The sequence below is a fragment of the Gadus macrocephalus genome, chromosome 2 (assembly GCF_031168955.1).
Source record: "Gadus macrocephalus chromosome 2, ASM3116895v1".
Classification (NCBI taxonomy): domain Eukaryota; kingdom Metazoa; phylum Chordata; class Actinopteri; order Gadiformes; family Gadidae; genus Gadus; species Gadus macrocephalus.
In genome coordinates this window covers 17,247,898-17,261,462 of record NC_082383.1, presented here as the reverse complement: position 1 = coordinate 17,261,462, position 13,565 = coordinate 17,247,898, and the positions used below count along the sequence as shown (strand labels likewise).

At 43.7% G+C, this 13,565-nt stretch overlaps 6 non-coding genes across 6 annotated transcripts; all 6 read left to right on the top strand.

The window, feature by feature from the left end:
- The first annotated feature begins 593 nt into the window (after positions 1 to 593).
- On the top strand, positions 594 to 676 carry trnal-cag (transfer RNA leucine (anticodon CAG)). Its single transcript has one exon. It is a non-coding gene; the product is annotated as a tRNA-Leu (tRNA).
- A 781-nt stretch (positions 677 to 1,457) lies between these two features.
- Positions 1,458 to 1,540, top strand: trnal-cag (transfer RNA leucine (anticodon CAG)). The gene has a single exon. It is a non-coding gene; the product is annotated as a tRNA-Leu (tRNA).
- A 2,065-nt stretch (positions 1,541 to 3,605) lies between these two features.
- trnal-cag (transfer RNA leucine (anticodon CAG)) lies at positions 3,606 to 3,688 on the top strand. Its single transcript has one exon. It is a non-coding gene; the product is annotated as a tRNA-Leu (tRNA).
- Positions 3,689 to 6,618: 2,930 nt separating this feature from the next.
- trnal-cag (transfer RNA leucine (anticodon CAG)) lies at positions 6,619 to 6,701 on the top strand. Its single transcript has one exon. It is a non-coding gene; the product is annotated as a tRNA-Leu (tRNA).
- Positions 6,702 to 8,778: 2,077 nt separating this feature from the next.
- trnal-cag (transfer RNA leucine (anticodon CAG)) lies at positions 8,779 to 8,861 on the top strand. Its single transcript has one exon. It is a non-coding gene; the product is annotated as a tRNA-Leu (tRNA).
- Positions 8,862 to 11,794: 2,933 nt separating this feature from the next.
- Positions 11,795 to 11,877, top strand: trnal-cag (transfer RNA leucine (anticodon CAG)). Its single transcript has one exon. It is a non-coding gene; the product is annotated as a tRNA-Leu (tRNA).
- Positions 11,878 to 13,565: the final 1,688 nt, after the last annotated feature.

The following is a 13,565-nucleotide window of genomic DNA, read 5'->3' as shown; positions in this document are numbered from 1 at the left end:
TGCGTGTGTGCATTAGCTAATGTAAGTAGTGGAACCCATGTAACGTTACAGCGCATGATCGCTGGGGTTTATTATCGGTCCTTGTTTTACGGACATTTGAACACACGAGAGCAGTAACCATGATGGTGTGTTGTGTTTATTGATTCGTAGACTATGTTAAAAAACGTCAGGATGGCCGAACGGTCTAAGGCGCTGCGTTCAGGTCGCAGTCTCCTCTGGAGTCGTTGGTTAGAATCCCACTTCTGACACTACAATTGGTTCTCGTTGTTTGTGATTATCTGTTCAAACTTTGTAATATGGAGAACATTTGGAAAAGGTAATGAGATTTAAACTCAAAGTGACTGGCGGGCTGCGGTGGGGTAGTGTAAAAGGGTAATGAGAGGGGTGTCTTTTTGTCTCAATCTGTGTGTGCGCACGTCCGTGTCCGTGCATTAGTTTATGTAAGTAGTGTAATCCATGTAACTATGGTAAGGTTACAGCGCATGGAAGCTGTGGTTTATTATCGGTCCTTGTTTTACGGACATTTGAACATACGAGAGCAGTAACCATGATGGTGTGTTGCGTTGAGTGATTCGAAGTGTCTGATACAATACGTCAGGATGGCCGAGCGGTCTAAGGCGCTGCGTTCAGGTCGCAGTCTCCTCTGGAGGCGTGGGTTCGAATCCCACTTCTGACATTTCATTTGGCTCTCGTTGATTGTGATTATCTGTTCAAACATTGTAATATGGAGAACATTTGGAAAAGGTAAGGAGGTTTAAACTCAAAGTGACTGGCTGGCTACGGTGGGGTAGAGGAAATGGGTAATGAGAGGGGTGTCAATCTGTCTCAATCTGTGTGTGTGCACGTGCATGTGTGTGCATTAGTTCATGTAAGTAGTGTAATCCATGTAACTATGGTAAGGTTACAGAGCATGGTAGCTGGGGTTTATTATCGGTCCTTGTTTTACGAACATTTGAACATACGAGTGCAGTAACCATGATGGTGTGTTGCGTTGATTGATTCAAAGGGTCTGATACAATACGTCAGGATGGCCGAGCTGTCTAAGGCGCTGCGTTCAGGTCGCAGTCTCCTCTGGAGGCGTGGGTTCGAAACCCACTTCTGACACTTCATTTGGATCTCTTTGATTGTGATTATCTGTTCAAACTTTGTAATATGGAGAACATTTGGAAAAGTTAAGGAGATTTAAACTCAAAGTGACTGGCTGGCTACGGTGGGGTGGTGGAAATTGTAAATGAGAGGGTTGTCTTTCTGTCTCAATCTGTGTGAGTGTGCTCGTGAACGTGCGTGTGTGTGCATTAGTTTATGTAAGTAGTGTAACCCATGTAACAATGGTAACGTTACAGCGCATGGTAGCTGGGGTTTATTATCGGTCCTTGTTTAACGGACATTTGAACATACGAGAGCAGTAACCATGATGGCGTTTTTTGTTGAATGATTCGAAGGGTCTGATAATATACGTCAGGATGGCCGAGCGGTCTAAGGCGCTGCGTTCAGGTCGCAGTCTCCGCTGGAGGCGTGGGTTCGAATCCCACTTCTGACATTATATTTGGATCTCGTTGATTGTTATTATCTGTTCAAACTATGTAATATGGAGAACATTTGGAAAAGGTAAGGAGGTTTAAACTCAAAGTGACTGGCTGGCTACTTTGGGGTAGTAGAAAGGGGAAATGAGACGGGTGTCTTTCTGTCTCAATCTTTGTGTGCACGTCCGTGTCTGTGCATTAGTTTATGTAAGTAGTGTAATCCATGTAACTATGGTAAGGTTACAGCACATGGTAGCTGGGGTTTATTATGGGTCCATGTTTTACGGACATTTGTACATACGAGAGCAGTAACCATGATGGCGTTTTGGGTTTATTGATTCGAAGGGTTTGTTAAAATACATCAGGATGGTCGAGCGGTCTAAGGCGCTGCGTTCAGGTCGTGGTCTACTCTAGAGTTGTGGGTTCGAATCCCACTTCTGACACTTCAATTTGATCTCTTAGATTGTGATTATCTGTTCAAACTTTGTAATATGGAGAACATTTGGAAAAGGTAAGGAGATTTAAACTCAAAGTGACTGGCTGGCTACTGTGGGGAAGTGGAAATTGTAAATGAGAGGGGTGTCTTTCTGTCTCAATCTGTGTGTGAGTGTGCTCGTGAACCTGCGTGTGAGCATTAGTTAATGTAAGTAGTGGAACCCATGTAACTATGGTAACGTTACAGCGCATGGTAGCTGGGGTTTATTATCGGTCCTTGTTTTACGGACATTTGAACATACGAGAGCAGTAACCATGATGGTGTGTTGTGTTTATTGATTCGTAGACTAGGTTAAAAAATGTCAGGATGGCCGAGCGGTCTAAGGCGCTGCGTTCAGGTCGCAGTCTCCTATGGAGGCGTGGGTTCGAATCCCACTTCTGACACTACAATTGGATCTCGTTGTTTGTGATTTTCAGTTCAAACTTTGTAATATGGAGAACATTTGGAAAAGGTAATGAGATTTAAACTCATAGTGACTGGCTGGCTGCGGTGGGGTAGTGTAAATGGGTAATGAGAGGGGTGTCTTTTTGTCTCAATCTGTGTGTGTGCACGTCCGTGTCTGTGCATTAGTTTATGTAAGTAGTGTAATCCATGTAACTATGGTAAGGTTACAGCGCATGGAAGCTGTGGTTTATAATCGGTCCATGTTTTACGGACATTTGAACATACCAGAGCAGTAACCATGATGGTGTGTTGTTTTTATAGTGTTGTCTGTTACAATACGTTAGGATGGCCGAGCGGTCTAAGGTGTTGCGTTCAGGTCGTAGTCTCCTCTGGAGGCGTGGGTTCGAATCCCACTTCTGACACTTCATTTGGATCTCTTTGATTGTGATTATCTGTTCAAACTTTGTAATATGGAGAACATTTGGAAAAGGTAAGGAGATTTAAACTCAATGTGACTGGCTGGCTACGGTGGGGTAGTGGAAATTGTAAATGAGAGGGTTGTCTTTCTGTCTCAATCTGTGTGTGAGTGTGCTCGTGAACGTGCGTGTGTGTGCATTAGTTTATGTAAGTAGTGTAACCCATGTAACAATGGTAACGTTACAGCGCATGGTAGCTGGGGTTTATTATCGGTCCTTGTTTTACGGACATTTGAACATACGAGAGCAGTAACCATGATGGCGTTTTTTGTTGAATGATTCGAAGGGTCTGATGAAATACGTCAGGATGGCCGAGCGGTCTAAGGCGCTGCGTTCAGGTCGCAGTCTCTTCTGGAGGCGTGGGTTCGAATCCCGCTTCTGACATTATATTTGGATCTCGTTGATTGTTATTATCTGTTCAAACTATGTAATATGGAGAACATTTGGAAAAGGTAAGGAGGTTTAAACTCAAAGTGACTGGCTGGCTACTTTGGGGTAGTAGAAAGGGGAAATGAGACGGGTGTCTTTCTGTCTCAATCTTTGTGTGCACGTCCGTGTCTGTGCATTAGTTTATGTAAGTAGTGTAATCCATGTAACTATGGTAAGGTTACAGCACATGGTAGCTGGGGTTTATTATGGGTCCATGTTTTACGGACATTTGTACATACGAGAGCAGTAACCATGATGGTGTGTTGTGTTTATTGATTCGTAGACAGGTTAAAAAACGTCAGGATGGCCGAGCGGTCTAAGGCGCTGCGTTCAGGTCGCAGTCTCCTCTGGAGGCGTGGGTTCGAATCCCACTTCTGACACTTCATTTTGATCTCTTTGATTGTGATTATCTGTTCAAACTTTGTAATATGGAGAACATTTGGAAAAGGTAAGGAGATTTAAACTCAAAGTGACTGGCTGGCTACTGTGGGGAAGTGGAAATTGTAAATGAGAGGGGTGTCTTTCTGTCTCAATCTGTGTGTGAGTGTGCTCGTGAACCTGCGTGTGTGCATTAGTTAATGTAAGTAGTGGAACCCATGTAACTATGGTAACGTTACAGCGCATGGTAGCTGGGGTTTATTATCGGTCCTTGTTTTACGGACATTTGAACATACGAGAGCAGTAACCATGATGGTGTGTTGTGTTTATTGATTCGTAGACAGGTTAAAAAACGTCAGGATGGCCGAGCGGTCTAAGGCGCTGCGTTCAGGTCGCAGTCTCCTCTGGAGGCGTGAGTTAGAATCCCACTTCTGACACTACAATTGGATCTCGTTGTTTGTGATTTTCTGTTCAAACTTTGTAATATGGAGAACATTTGGAAAAGGTAATGAGATTTAAACTCAAAGTGACTGGCTGGCTGCGGTGGGGTAGTGTAAATGGGTAATGAGAGGGGTGTCTTTTTGTCTCAATCTTTGTGTGCACGTCCGTGTCTGTGCATTAGTTTATGTAAGTAGTGTAACCCATGTAACAATGGTAACGTTACAGCGCATGGTAGCTGGGGTTTATTATCGGTCCTTGTTTTACGGACATTTGAACATACGAGAGCAGTAACCATGATGGCGTTTTTTGTTGAATGATTCGAAGGGTCTGATGAAATACGTCAGGATGGCCGAGCGGTCTAAGGCGCTGCGTTCAGGTCGCAGTCTCTTCTGGAGGCGTGGGTTCGAATCCCGCTTCTGACATTATATTTGGATCTCGTTGATTGTTATTATCTGTTCAAACTATGTAATATGGAGAACATTTGGAAAAGGTAAGGAGGTTTAAACTCAAAGTGACTGGCTGGCTACTTTGGGGTAGTAGAAAGGGGAAATGAGACGGGTGTCTTTCTGTCTCAATCTTTGTGTGCACGTCCGTGTCTGTGCATTAGTTTATGTAAGTAGTGTAATCCATGTAACTATGGTAAGGTTACAGCACATGGTAGCTGGGGTTTATTATGGGTCCATGTTTTACGGACATTTGTACATACGAGAGCAGTAACCATGATGGCGTTTTGGGTTTATTGATTCGAAGGGTTTGATGAAATACATCAGGATGGTCGAGCGGTCTAAGGCGCTGCGTTCAAGTCGTAGTCTACTCTGGAGGCGTGGGATCGAATCCCACTTCTGACACTTCATTTTGATCTCTTTGATTGTGATTATCTGTTCAAACTTTGTAATATGGAGAACATTTGGAAAAGGTAAGGAGATTTAAACTCAAAGTGACTGGCTGGCTACTGTGGGGAAGTGGAAATTGTAAATGAGAGGGGTGTCTTTCTGTCTCAATCTGTGTGTGAGTGTGTGAGTGAACCTGCGTGTGTGCATTAGTTAATGTAAGTAGTGGAACCCATGTAACTATGGTAACGTTTCAGCGCATGGTAGCTGGGGTTTATTATCGGTCCTTGTTTTACGGACATTTGAACATACGAGAGCAGTAACCATGATGGTGTGTTGTGTTTATTGATTCGTAGACAGGTTAAAAAACGTCAGGATGGCCGAGCGGTCTAAGGCGCTGCGTTCAGGTCGCAGTCTCCTCTGGAGGCGTGGGTTAGAATCCCACTTCTGACACTACAATTGGATCTCGTTGTTTGTGATTTTCTGTTCAAACTTTGTAATATGGAGAACATTTGGAAAAGGTAATGAGATTTAAACTCAAAGTGACTGGCTGGCTGCGGTGGGGTAGTGTAAATGGGTAATGAGAGGGGTGTCTTTTTGTCTCAATCTGTGTGTGTGCACGTCCGTGTCTGTGCATTAGTTTATGTAAGTAGTGTAATCCATGTAACTATGGTAAGGTTACAGCGCATGGAATCTGTGGTTTATAATCGGTCCATGTGTTACGGACATTTGAACATACCAGAGCAGTAACCATGATGGTGTGTTGTTTTTATTGATTCGTAGGGTCTGTTACATTACGTTAGGATGGCCGAGCGGTCTATGGTGTTGCGTTCAGGTCGTAGTCTCCTCTGGAGGCGTGGGTACGAATCCCACTTCTGACACTTCATTTGGATCTCTTTGATTGTGATTATCTGTTCAAACTTTGTAATATGGAGAACATTTGGAAAAGGTAAGGAGATTTAAACTCAATGTGACTGGCTGGCTACGGTGGGGTAGTGGAAATTGTAAATGAGAGGGTTGTCTTTCTGTCTCAATCTGTGTGTGAGTGTGCTCGTGAACGTGCGTGTGTGTGCATTAGTTTATGTAAGTAGTGTAACCCATGTAACAATGGTAACGTTACAGCGCATGGTAGCTGGGGTTTATTATCGGTCCTTGTTTTACGGACATTTGAACATACGAGAGCAGTAACCATGATGGCGTTTTTTGTTGAATGATTCGAAGGGTCTGATGAAATACGTCAGGATGGCCGAGCGGTCTAAGGCGCTGCGTTCAGGTCGCAGTCTCTTCTGGAGGCGTGGGTTCGAATCCCGCTTCTGACATTATATTTGGATCTCGTTGATTGTTATTATCTGTTCAAACTATGTAATATGGAGAACATTTGGAAAAGGTAAGGAGGTTTAAACTCAAAGTGACTGGCTGGCTACTTTGGGGTAGTAGAAAGGGGAAATGAGACGGGTGTCTTTCTGTCTCAATCTTTGTGTGCACGTCCGTGTCTGTGCATTAGTTTATGTAAGTAGTGTAATCCATGTAACTATGGTAAGGTTACAGCACATGGTAGCTGGGGTTTATTATGGGTCCATGTTTTACGGACATTTGTACATACGAGAGCAGTAACCATGATGGTGTGTTGTGTTTATTGATTCGTAGACAGGTTTAAAAACGTCAGGATGGCCGAGCGGTCTAAGGCGCTGCGTTCAGGTCGCAGTCTCCTCTGGAGGCGTGGGTTCGAATCCCACTTCTGACACTTCATTTTGATCTCTTTGATTGTGATTATCTGTTCAAACTTTGTAATATGGAGAACATTTGGAAAAGGTAAGGAGATTTAAACTCAAAGTGACTGGCTGGCTACTGTGGGGAAGTGGAAATTGTAAATGAGAGGGGTGTCTTTCTGTCTCAATCTGTGTGTGAGTGTGCTCGTGAACCTGCGTGTGTGCATTAGTTAATGTAAGTAGTGGAACCCATGTAACTATGGTAACGTTACAGCGCATGGTAGCTGGGGTTTATTATCGGTCCTTGTTTTACGGACATTTGAACATACGAGAGCAGTAACCATGATGGTGTGTTGTGTTTATTGATTCGTAGACAGGTTAAAAAACGTCAGGATGGCCGAGCGGTCTAAGGCGCTGCGTTCAGGTCGCAGTCTCCTCTGGAGGCGTGAGTTAGAATCCCACTTCTGACACTACAATTGGATCTCGTTGTTTGTGATTTTCTGTTCAAACTTTGTAATATGGAGAACATTTGGAAAAGGTAATGAGATTTAAACTCAAAGTGACTGGCTGGCTGCGGTGGGGTAGTGTAAATGGGTAATGAGAGGGGTGTCTTTTTGTCTCAATCTGTGTGTGTGCACGTCCGTGTCTGTGCATTAGTTTATGTAAGTAGTGTAATCCATGTAACTATGGTAAGGTTACAGCGCATGGAAGCTGTGGTTTATAATCGGTCCATGTTTTACGGACATTTGAACATACCAGAGCAGTAACCATGATGGTGTGTTGTTTTTATTGATTCGTAGGGTCTGTTACAATACGTTAGGATGGCCGAGCGGTCTAAGGTGTTGCGTTCAGGTCGTAGTCTCCTCTGGAGGCGTGGGTTCGAATCCCACTTCTGACACTTCATTTGGATCTCTTTGATTGTGATTATCTGTTCAAACTTTGTAACATGGAGAACATTTGGAAAAGGTAAGGAGATTTAAACTCAAAGTGACTGGCTGGCTACGGTGGGGTAGTGGAAATTGTAAATGAGAGGGTTGTCTTTCTGTGTGTGAGTGTGCTCGTGAACGTGCGTGTGTGTGCATTAGTTTATGTAAGTAGTGTAACCCATGTAACAATGGTAACGTTACAGCGCATGGTAGCTGGGGTTTATTATCGGTCCTTGTTTTACGGACATTTGAACATACGATAACATACGAGCAGTAACCATGATGGCGTTTTTTGTTGAATGATTCGAAGGGTCTGATGAAATACGTCAGGATGGCCGAGCGGTCTAAGGCGCTGCGTTCAGGTCGCAGTCTCTTCTGGAGGCGTGGGTTCGAATCCCACTTCTGACATTATATTTGGATCTCGTTGATTGTTATTATCTGTTCAAACTATGTAATATGGAGAACATTTGGAAAAGGTAAGGAGGTTTAAACTCAAAGTGACTGGCTGGCTACTTTGGGGTAGTAGAAAGGGGAAATGAGACGGTTGTCTTTCTGTCTCAATCTTTGTGTGCACGTCCGTGTCTGTGCATTAGTTTATGTAAGTAGTGTAATCCATGTAACTATGGTAAGGTTACAGCACATGGTAGCTGGGGTTTATTATGGGTCCATGTTTTACGGACATTTGTACATACGAGAGCAGTAACCATGATGGCGTTTTGGGTTTATTGATTCGAAGGGTTTGATGAAATACATCAGGATGGTCGAGCGGTCTAAGGTGCTGCGTTCAGGTCGTAGTCTACTCTGGAGGCGTGGGTTCGAATCCCACTTCTGACACTTCATTTTGATCTCTTTGATTGTGATTATCTGTTCAAACTTTGTAATATGGAGAACATTTGGAAAAGGTAAGGAGATTTAAACTCAAAGTGACTGGCTGGCTACTGTGGGGAAGTGGAAATTGTAAATGAGAGGGGTGTCTTTCTGTCTCAATCTGTGTGTGAGTGTGTGAGTGAACCTGCGTGTGTGCATTAGTTAATGTAAGTAGTGGAACCCATGTAACTATGGTAATGTTACAGCGCATGGTAGCTGGGGTTTATTATCGGTCCTTGTTTTACGGACATTTGAACATACGAGAGCAGTAACCATGATGGTGTGTTGTGTTTATTGATTCGTAGATAGGTTCAAAAACGTCAGGATGGCCGAGCGGTCTAAGGCGCTGTGTTCAGGTCGCAGTCTCCTCTGGAGGCGTGGGTTCGAATCCCACTTCTGACACTACAATTGGATATCGTTGTTTGTGATTTTCTGTTCAAACTTTGTAATATGGAGAACATTTGGAAAAGGTAATGAGATTTAAACTCAAAGTGACTGGCTGGCTACGGTGGGGTAGAGGAAATGGGTAATGAGAGGGGTGTCAATCTGTCTCAATCTGTGTGTGTGCACGTGCATGTGTGTGCATTAGTTCATGTAAGTAGTGTAATCCATGTAACTATGGTAAGGTTACAGAGCATGGTAGCTGGGGTTTATTATCGGTCCTTGTTTTACGAACATTTGAACATACGAGTGCAGTAACCATGATGGTGTGTTGCGTTGATTGATTCAAAGGGTCTGATACAATACGTCAGGATGGCCGAGCTGTCTAAGGCGCTGCGTTCAGGTCGCAGTCTCCTCTGGAGGCGTGGGTTCGAATCCCACTTCTGACACTTCATTTGGATCTCTTTGATTGTGATTATCTGTTCAAACTTTGTAATATGGAGAACATTTGGAAAAGTTAAGGAGATTTAAACTCAAAGTGACTGGCTGGCTACGGTGGGGTGGTGGAAATTGTAAATGAGAGGGTTGTCTTTCTGTCTCAATCTGCGTGAGTGTGCTCGTGAACGTGCGTGTGTGTGCATTAGTTTATGTAAGTAGTGTAACCCATGTAACAATGGTAACGTTACAGCGCATGGTAGCTGGGGTTTATTATCGGTCCTTGTTTTACGGACATTTGAACATACGAGAGCAGTAACCATGATGGCGTTTTTTGTTGAATGATTCGAAGGGTCTGATGAAATACGTCAGGATGGCCGAGCGGTCTAAGGCGCTGCGTTCAGGTCGCAGTCTCTTCTGGAGGCGTGGGTTCGAATCCCGCTTCTGACATTATATTTGGATCTCGTTGATTGTTATTATCTGTTCAAACTATGTAATATGGAGAACATTTGGAAAAGGTAAGGAGGTTTAAACTCAAAGTGACTGGCTGGCTACTTTGGGGTAGTAGAAAGGGGAAATGAGACGGGTGTCTTTCTGTCTCAATCTTTGTGTGCACGTCCGTGTCTGTGCATTAGTTTATGTAAGTAGTGTAATCCATGTAACTATGGTAAGGTTACAGCACATGGTAGCTGGGGTTTATTATGGGTCCATGTTTTACGGACATTTGTACATACGAGAGCAGTAACCATGATGGCGTTTTGGGTTTATTGATTCGAAGGGTTTGATGAAATACATCAGGATGGTCGAGCGGTCTAAGGCGCTGCGTTCAAGTCGTAGTCTACTCTGGAGGCGTGGGATCGAATCCCACTTCTGACACTTCATTTTGATCTCTTTGATTGTGATTATCTGTTCAAACTTTGTAATATGGAGAACATTTGGAAAAGGTAAGGAGATTTAAACTCAAAGTGACTGGCTGGCTACTGTGGGGAAGTGGAAATTGTAAATGAGAGGGGTGTCTTTCTGTCTCAATCTGTGTGTGAGTGTGTGAGTGAACCTGCGTGTGTGCATTAGTTAATGTAAGTAGTGGAACCCATGTAACTATGGTAACGTTTCAGCGCATGGTAGCTGGGGTTTATTATCGGTCCTTGTTTTACGGACATTTGAACATACGAGAGCAGTAACCATGATGGTGTGTTGTGTTTATTGATTCGTAGACAGGTTAAAAAACGTCAGGATGGCTGAGCGGTCTAAGGCGCTGCGTTCAGGTCGCAGTCTCCTCTGGAGGCGTGGGTTAGAATCCCACTTCTGACACTACAATTGGATCTCGTTGTTTGTGATTTTCTGTTCAAACTTTGTAATATGGAGAACATTTGGAAAAGGTAATGAGATTTAAACTCAAAGTGACTGGCTGGCTGCGGTGGGGTAGTGTAAATGGGTAATGAGAGGGGTGTCTTTTTGTCTCAATCTGTGTGTGTGCACGTCCGTGTCTGTGCATTAGTTTATGTAAGTAGTGTAATCCATGTAACTATGGTAAGGTTACAGCGCATGGAAGCTGTGGTTTATAATCGGTCCATGTGTTACGGACATTTGAACATACCAGAGCAGTAACCATGATGGTGTGTTGTTTTTATTGATTCGTAGGGTCTGTTACATTACGTTAGGATGGCCGAGCGGTCTATGGTGTTGCGTTCAGGTCGTAGTCTCCTCTGGAGGCGTGGGTACGAATCCCACTTCTGACACTTCATTTGGATCTCTTTGATTGTGATTATCTGTTCAAACTTTGTAATATGGAGAACATTTGGAAAAGGTAAGGAGATTTAAACTCAATGTGACTGGCTGGCTACGGTGGGGTAGTGGAAATTGTAAATGAGAGGGTTGTCTTTCTGTCTCAATCTGTGTGTGAGTGTGCTCGTGAACGTGCGTGTGTGTGCATTAGTTTATGTAAGTAGTGTAACCCATGTAACAATGGTAACGTTACAGCGCATGGTAGCTGGGGTTTATTATCGGTCCTTGTTTTACGGACATTTGAACATACGAGAGCAGTAACCATGATGGCGTTTTTTGTTGAATGATTCGAAGGGTCTGATGAAATACGTCAGGATGGCCGAGCGGTCTAAGGCGCTGCGTTCAGGTCGCAGTCTCTTCTGGAGGCGTGGGTTCGAATCCCGCTTCTGACATTATATTTGGATCTCGTTGATTGTTATTATCTGTTCAAACTATGTAATATGGAGAACATTTGGAAAAGGTAAGGAGGTTTAAACTCAAAGTGACTGGCTGGCTACTTTGGGGTAGTAGAAAGGGGAAATGAGACGGGTGTCTTTCTGTCTCAATCTTTGTGTGCACGTCCGTGTCTGTGCATTAGTTTATGTAAGTAGTGTAATCCATGTAACTATGGTAAGGTTACAGCACATGGTAGCTGGGGTTTATTATGGGTCCATGTTTTACGGACATTTGTACATACGAGAGCAGTAACCATGATGGTGTGTTGTGTTTATTGATTCGTAGACAGGTTAAAAAACGTCAGGATGGCCGAGCGGTCTAAGGCGCTGCGTTCAGGTCGCAGTCTCCTCTGGAGGCGTGGGTTCGAATCCCACTTCTGACACTTCATTTTGATCTCTTTGATTGTGATTATCTGTTCAAACTTTGTAATATGGAGAACATTTGGAAAAGGTAAGGAGATTTAAACTCAAAGTGACTGGCTGGCTACTGTGGGGAAGTGGAAATTGTAAATGAGAGGGGTGTCTTTCTGTCTCAATCTGTGTGTGAGTGTGCTCGTGAACCTGCGTGTGTGCATTAGTTAATGTAAGTAGTGGAACCCATGTAACTATGGTAACGTTACAGCGCATGGTAGCTGGGGTTTATTATCGGTCCTTGTTTTACGGACATTTGAACATACGAGAGCAGTAACCATGATGGTGTGTTGTGTTTATTGATTCGTAGACAGGTTAAAAAACGTCAGGATGGCCGAGCGGTCTAAGGCGCTGCGTTCAGGTCGCAGTCTCCTCTGGAGGCGTGAGTTAGAATCCCACTTCTGACACTACAATTGGATCTCGTTGTTTGTGATTTTCTGTTCAAACTTTGTAATATGGAGAACATTTGGAAAAGGTAATGAGATTTAAACTCAAAGTGACTGGCTGGCTGCGGTGGGGTAGTGTAAATGGGTAATGAGAGGGGTGTCTTTTTGTCTCAATCTTTGTGTGCACGTCCGTGTCTGTGCATTAGTTTATGTAAGTAGTGTAACCCATGTAACAATGGTAACGTTACAGCGCATGGTAGCTGGGGTTTATTATCGGTCCTTGTTTTACGGACATTTGAACATACGAGAGCAGTAACCATGATGGCGTTTTTTGTTGAATGATTCGAAGGGTCTGATGAAATACGTCAGGATGGCCGAGCGGTCTAAGGCGCTGCGTTCAGGTCGCAGTCTCTTCTGGAGGCGTGGGTTCGAATCCCGCTTCTGACATTATATTTGGATCTCGTTGATTGTTATTATCTGTTCAAACTATGTAATATGGAGAACATTTGGAAAAGGTAAGGAGGTTTAAACTCAAAGTGACTGGCTGGCTACTTTGGGGTAGTAGAAAGGGGAAATGAGACGGGTGTCTTTCTGTCTCAATCTTTGTGTGCACGTCCGTGTCTGTGCATTAGTTTATGTAAGTAGTGTAATCCATGTAACTATGGTAAGGTTACAGCACATGGTAGCTGGGGTTTATTATGGGTCCATGTTTTACGGACATTTGTACATACGAGAGCAGTAACCATGATGGCGTTTTGGGTTTATTGATTCGAAGGGTTTGATGAAATACATCAGGATGGTCGAGCGGTCTAAGGCGCTGCGTTCAAGTCGTAGTCTACTCTGGAGGCGTGGGATCGAATCCCACTTCTGACACTTCATTTTGATCTCTTTGATTGTGATTATCTGTTCAAACTTTGTAATATGGAGAACATTTGGAAAAGGTAAGGAGATTTAAACTCAAAGTGACTGGCTGGCTACTGTGGGGAAGTGGAAATTGTAAATGAGAGGGGTGTCTTTCTGTCTCAATCTGTGTGTGAGTGTGTGAGTGAACCTGCGTGTGTGCATTAGTTAATGTAAGTAGTGGAACCCATGTAACTATGGTAACGTTTCAGCGCATGGTAGCTGGGGTTTATTATCGGTCCTTGTTTTACGGACATTTGAACATACGAGAGCAGTAACCATGATGGTGTGTTGTGTTTATTGATTCGTAGACAGGTTAAAAAACGTCAGGATGGCCGAGCGGTCTAAGGCGCTGCGTTCAGGTCGCAGTCTCC